Genomic DNA, 6,785 nt, shown 5'->3' on the forward strand with positions numbered 1-6,785 from the left:
TAAGGCTCCTTTCCCTGCAAAGGATACATTTCATGATTCGAAACTCTCCTTTGGGCCAGAAATAGGAATTAGTGGTTAATAATCAGTATTTAAAAGAAAAGCCTATTTAATTTAGGCCCATACATCCTGACTGTATGGTTTTCACTTTTATTTCTCAAATAGATGGTCTCATCTGTATATCTGAATAACACCTTCTATGGCACCTATTTTTTAAGAGATTGTGCCACCATAAATGCTTAACATCCACACTTCATGCAACAGGAAAGTTAAAGCAGGCAATAACATTTTCAGATGTGTTTAGAACATGCAAACATACTCTTCAAAAGGACATGTGGCTCATTTATCAGCCACACCACCACTGCTGATGGTCAGGCAGCCACTGCAACCCTGGGTGCGACCATTGTAGCAGGTTTCTAAAACCCTTCCCAGCTAAACTACATCTATGTAAACACTTCTAGCAAGCTCCTGCATTTTCCACGTACTGCTCCACCTCCCCATGCAAAGGCGCAGTTCCTCCACTGTGCAGATACCGGCTGTGGCTCCGATTTCAGCAGAGGAAGGGCAGAAAAACTTTTACAGGTACCCTCCTTCTGTTGAAATCTACATTGCCAGAAGGGGCTTGAACCACCTATGTTCATTGCATCCTTTGCATCACTACTAATTCACCACCATTTTCATTGGTTTGGCCATCGCTGTTGGTGCCACAGTAGTATTTTTGGTTTACCAAGATCACAGCCTACGCTGGGTCAATTTGCCTCCTTGAAGAAAATTTCCCCTTAAAAAGCCTCAGAAATCACTTTGGGGTAAGTGGCTCTGTCACATTAAAAACACTCTGCTGCAACAAAGACTGGAAGGACTTTCCTGACTAACCTGAGTTCGAGCAAACCAAGTTAATGTGTTAAGCCCTATTGTTTTCCTGAAAAATATGTTGTGGAAACATATAAACCAAAAGTCTTCCATTTCTGAAGGACTTTGTTGGTGTGGTACCAGTTGGGTATAGTCTGACAGCTGTCAAGCAAAGGGTTTTGAAACTTCTGGGTTTTGGCAGATAAAGAGAAATCTACCTTTGGCTTTCTGGGAAAACACACTTCCTTTTCCACACAGACCCCCTTCTACAACTCCTAGACATTAAAGCTTCAGTGCTGTTTCTGCTTGGAAACCTTGATGCTGAGAAGTTTTGGCTGTGTTAGTCACCTGCTTAACAGGGATACTCTCACAGGCAGGATGCTCGCAGTGACAGAGATAAGGAGATGACGAACACAGCTCTGACCACCTAGTCCATGAAATAGAAAGCAAAAATTAGAGACGTACATTTCAGCACGTATTTCCATGCACTGCCCCCTCAAAAATAAAAGCACCAAACCTTTAATCAGAAAAGTTTCCATCATAAAAGAGTCTGCGCTTTGAGATCTTTCAGGCTTGTAAAGGCACAAGGGAACACCAGCACCTGTAAGGTGACTCGCTTGCCCGGGATTGATTTTCAGCAGGTTCTAGGTTACAGAAGCAACATTTGGCAAGGCTGAATTAGCAAACTCACAGGACTCCCCATATCCCAGAAGGAAGCTTTTGTCATCTCTAGCATCACACAGAACTAAATATTTTTCTTTCTAATACTCACCAGTTAAAAACTCGGGATCAGCAAATCACTAAGCTCTTTCTTCTCAATGAAACAATCCCAAAACTACCCTGTTAGAAAACGAGTCTGAAAGTCTGACTCGGACATTGTCTTTTGAAAACAAACCAACTATTATCTCCATGGCATCTTTATCACAATGGCCCATACAAGATTAATTCATTTTTTTACCAAAGCAATGCAACCCTTCTCCCCTCCTTGTTCACCACCACGCTCTCACCGAGCTGAAACTCGCTCTTTTACTGGCAGGAGCCTTAGAACTTTATTCACCTCCCAAGGAAACCCAGTTATGCAGAAAAGACCCCAGCTATTCTGAAACACCAGGGCTGTGTCCTCACCTAAGGACACAAAAGATTCACTTGAAGGCAACCACCTTTAAGCCCCCATTCCTCCACCTTCTTCTTGGTACTTTGGTTGTGAACAGTAACAGCTTACAGACATTGAAACAGAAGGCTGCACTGCCACAGAACTGCCCAGCAGAAGTTCCTTCAGACCCTTCCTTCTCACCCTTTAATGCACCATATAAGCTTTGAATGAATCATAACAACTAAGGAATGCTTGTAAAGCTCAGGCTACTTCTACGTCCAATCTCATTTTATACTCAGGACTAAGTTCCTCACACCATGGGCCACTAGCTTCTCCTTGCTCATGCAGCACCACACCACCAGAGAATTGTGCTGCTCATCGCCAGGGCTCCATGCTGCCACAGCACGCTGGAGAAAGCCTTTTGTAATATGTGAGACAGCCGGCTGCAGCTTCCTGGAAAGCCAAAGCCAGGTCTGTCAGTTCCACGAGCACAGCATACAATGTCAGTCACAGTGAGAACAGAAAGGATTCCCAGGTCACAAGATCATAGAATCCTTGAATGGTTTGGGTTGGAAGGGGCCTTAAAGCTCAACTGGTTCCACCCCCCTGCCATGGGCAGGGACACCTTCCACTAGACCAGGTTGCTCCAAGCCCCTGTGTCCAACCTGGCCTTGAACACTGCCAGGGATGGGGCAGCCACAGCTTCTCTGGGCACCCTGTGCCAGGGCCTCACCACCCTCACAAAAGAACTTCCTCACATCTCATCTAAATCTCCCCTCTGCCAGTATAAAACCATTCCCCCTTGTCCTGTCCCTACACGCTCTTATGAAAGATCCAGTGAAACTGCTGTACTGCTTCCCCCTCCACTCGTTACCTATTGCGTTCCACTATACACAGGTAAAACTGTATGTGTGTCAAACCGTACTGACTCTATTTTTTAAGTTCTGCTCATCAGAGAGCAGAAAACAAAACAGAACTTTTCCACACATAATAATATGAACTCTGACAACTGCCAGGCCTAGCAACCCCCTGCATGAAAGGAGCACTGAAGATCTCAACAGCTGAATGCAGGGAACACTTGACAAATTCATACATCTCTGAGATTTTGACACTTAAAAAACTATTTTAGTGCTCCCAAGACGAAACCACATTCCTCTTTGCTCTATACTGGCATCATACTTAGACCAATAAATGGCACTGCAGCGAGTTAAGCTTTGAAACTGGAAATGCCGAGAGGAACTGTTCTGGTGGAAGGACTCGGGGGCCAACAGCACAGCTCTCAGTGTGTCACACGTTCAGTGAAAATCCCAGGGTGGTTTCCTTCCTCCTGAATTCGAGCCAGGTAATCTCCCTTCTGCATTACACAACAGCTCGTGTAATCCTATATTTATCCCACTAGCACATTGTCATAACAGTTCTGGGCTTCACAAAGAGTGAGATCATGCCTCATCTTTGCCCTTTTCATGAAAGGAAGCTTAATTTGCCTTTCAACAACCCCGGGAAAATAAGCGGACGTTGCACTGAGGAAATTTTGGCGCTAGGCAGCAGCTCTTCCCTCGGGATTCTCCCAAACAAACCTGCAGCCGCACCACTTCGGGAGTCAAACAGCTCCCTGCTCAATAGGTCAGAAAATAATCTTGAGATGCTCACTTGGTCTCGTGCAAGGAAGCTGACACCTAAATACCAACCCAGCTCCACAGAGCAGGGTGATGAGCAGAGCGACAGGTACTTGCAGCACCTCGCTGTCACTGCACTGAGAAGTCACCGCAAAACCAAAGCGGCAGAACAGTCCTGGTTCTAAAGAGGTCGGTCACAACCTACCAGTGCTCCACACAAACCTGGCACAGTATTTTCCTCCACGCTTCAGGCATCTCCTTCCCATACTCAAGTCATTTTTCTCCCTTCTTTTCTATGAAGAGCGTTCTCCTGATTCTGCACCAGGTGATTCATTCTTTCCTTCGTTCACCTCCTTCACTGCTCCGGTCCCATCCCACCAGCCCCACCAAAACTTTCTACATCCCTTTCAGCCACACTGCCTCCCACTTTCCCCCCCTTTCCCTGCTCTCCTCCAGCCCACCAGTACCTCAGCCTTCCTACGTAGCAAACACTCTACCTTGACCCCGATTCCTCCGGAAGCCCCCGCCAGGCAGAGCACCCAACCCCAACCTCCCTTCCCTTCCCACCACCCCCACTTGCTTCTTCCCCCCCTCAGGCGCCAAGCGCGGAAGGGAATCACTTCACCTGCGTATCTGGGGACGGCACCTTCACCTTTGCTAACGACAGAAGTCGGTATGTGCTCTTCCTGCCAGCACCCTCACCCATTATGGCTGTTAGAAACACGTTTATAGAACAAAACGCAACCGCAAAGAAGAAATTCACCACCCTCCACAGCCAAATCCAGCCGGCACCTGAAGCACCACGGGAGGGAGGGGGATAGGGACGCAGCGCACCCACCAGCCCCCTCTGCGCACCCCGAATTCCACACACAAAACACCCACGACGGGAGGGGAGCCCCCATTCCCGCCTGAGGGGCCTCCCCTTGGGCTTCCCGCCGGGGAGAGGCCTGAAGGCCGCGGTTACCTAAGGAGAAAGGTGGGGGGGGGGGGATGCGGGCCACCGTTAACGGCCGTTAAAGGGGAGAGAGGGATGGGCAATGGCGGGGATGGGGAAAGACGCGGCGGCGGCGCGCGCGCGCGCTCCCCCCCTCACCCACGCGCGCGCTGCCCGAGGGGAAGGCGCGCGCCCGGGCCCGGCGGGAGCCGAGCGGAGCGCGGCGGGCAGGGGGGGGTATTCCGGTGTCCATCGGGGACCGATGGCGCTCGCCGGTGCCGCTCACCTCATCGGTGGTTCCTCCTCACCTCCGACCTTTGACCTCCTCGCGGTTTGCTCAATCCGTTTTGTTGGTTCTTTGCTTTTTATTTTTCTTTTTTCCCCCTTTTGTTTTCTTTCTAATTTACCCCGGGTTTCGCTTTATTTTAAACCCCTTCTTCCTAACCCTAAACCTTTCGGCTCGGCCGATCGCTCCCGGTCCGGTTCTCCCACCCCCTCCCGCCCTCCCCCCGATGCCGCCGCCGGGCCCTACGCGCGAACGCACGGGCCGAACGCAAGCCACGCCCCCCGCCTCCTCTAGCCACGCCTCCCCCCTAGCCACGCCCCCCGACAGGCAGCCGTCTCCTCTAGCGCTTTGGACACGCCCCCTTCTGACGTCTGGCCGCGCCCCCCGCTGGGCTGGCGCGCCAGCGGCCACGTGGGAGGGCAGAAGCGGAGCGACGGCAGCGGGAGCCCGTGGAGCGGGGATGGAGGGAAGAGGGGACAGACCGGGAGCCGGGGGAACGGCGTCCTGGTGCACAGGGAGGATCGTGGGAGAGGGGCTGACCGGGAACCGGCTGACAAGGAGTAAAGAGGAGAGCGTGGACCCGTACACCGGGCAATGGCGGGGCTGGGCACGGGGGCATGCGTAGGAGCCCTGAGGCACAGGGTGGATCTAGCGACTGAAAGGAAGGATTGGGTACCAGGAGAGCCGGGGCATCGCGGGTAGAGTGGACCTGGAGGGAGGACGTTGTACTGGGAGCCCTGTGGCTCGGTGCAGGGGACGGAGGGGACTCCAGCACCTGGAGCTGTGTGGAACAGGAATGGGCCAGACACTGTGAGCACATGGCTTGGGGTGGGTCAGAGGGCTGCTGCCCTGGAAGGAGAGCAAAAGCAGCAGGATAAGGGAAAGGTGGTACCCAAAGGCCAGATGATCTTTTCTTTTTGCCCTAGGAATGCCCACGCTGCTCCTGCCAGCTCAGCCCTGGCATGGTGTGGATACCACACAGTGCTGCACCAGGTGCCCATAGGGCCAGGGCTTTCCCCGTGGCACCAGAGCAGTCACTGGCTTCTTTTCCCCAGGTGTGGAGGAAGCCATGGGCAGGCCGAGATCTGCAGCAAAGGACCCGGCAGCTCCAGTGCTGGTAAAGCCAGAGAGGGACAGAGGATGGCAGCCAAGCTGCCACTGCCCCACAGCCAGCCAGGCCCATGCCAGTGCTGCCAGCACTGCCATCACCCCTCAGCACAGCTCCTGGCTGCCAAACATCACTTCTGAAATCCTGGGGGAAGTCCTGTGAGGAAAGAGGCGATGCCAGAGAAGAGAGTGGCACTGAGAAGACAGGTTGTAGCTGGAAACCACAGTGAGAAGCAGGAAAGGAGCAGAAATGGAACAGGGGAAAGGCAGCCCCTGCATGTTTGTCTCCAGGGGCTGAGCAAGCACCCTCCACAAACCCAGCTTTTACAAGGCCTGTCTTGCAGCTGTCAGGCTCCAGTGCTTTCCAACAGTCTCTGCTGCTGGCAGCCCTGCCTGGTATCATCGCATCAATCCCCCTCCCAAGGGCCTGCATCCCATGCCACCAGTCCCAGCCTTGGTAGGCCTTTCCCAGCTTTGCTGCCTTGACAAGGCCCTGGCTGCTCCCACCAAGGCTGAGGGAAAGAAGACCAGAGAGCTTGGTCCAAGTCCCACCTGCTCTATCGGTCGGAATGGAGCATTACACAACCTCTGGCTGGCAAACAAAGAGCTGCGGGGAGCGGCGGCCCCAAGCACACAGATGTTGGCTGACCCTGCCAAGGCCACCCTGTTCTGCCATCAATCGCATCTCTTCCCACAGCTTCAGCTTCAGAGCAAGGTCTTGGTTGGGTCATGGCCTCACCGCATGGTTCAGCAAAGCTTGGAGCAGGGATGGTTTGGGATCTCTCCAAGGGGAAGCTAATCATACAGGTATTGCTTCAATTACACACCATTATATGCCCATTACAGGTGCATTTTAAGTAGCTGTAGTGCCTGCAGCTCCCATCCCCGAAGTTGTCCCATCCT

General features: G+C 52.4%; 1 protein-coding gene across 2 annotated transcripts in view; it reads right to left on the reverse strand.

Annotated features, from left to right (window-relative positions):
• SCAP (SREBF chaperone) overlaps nt 1-4,982 on the reverse strand; it is a 64,374-nt gene extending 59,392 nt beyond the window's left edge. For both annotated transcript variants that reach the window (XM_065667021.1, XM_065667022.1), the window contains exon 1: nt 4,776-4,982. The gene's annotated coding sequence lies outside the window, so the exon portion shown is untranslated. The remainder of the gene's footprint in view (nt 1-4,775) is intronic.
• Between the last annotated feature and the right edge of the window lie 1,803 nt (nt 4,983-6,785).

Source organism: Lathamus discolor, chromosome 2, assembly GCF_037157495.1.
Source record: "Lathamus discolor isolate bLatDis1 chromosome 2, bLatDis1.hap1, whole genome shotgun sequence".
NCBI classification, from domain to species: Eukaryota; Metazoa; Chordata; class Aves; order Psittaciformes; family Psittacidae; genus Lathamus; species Lathamus discolor.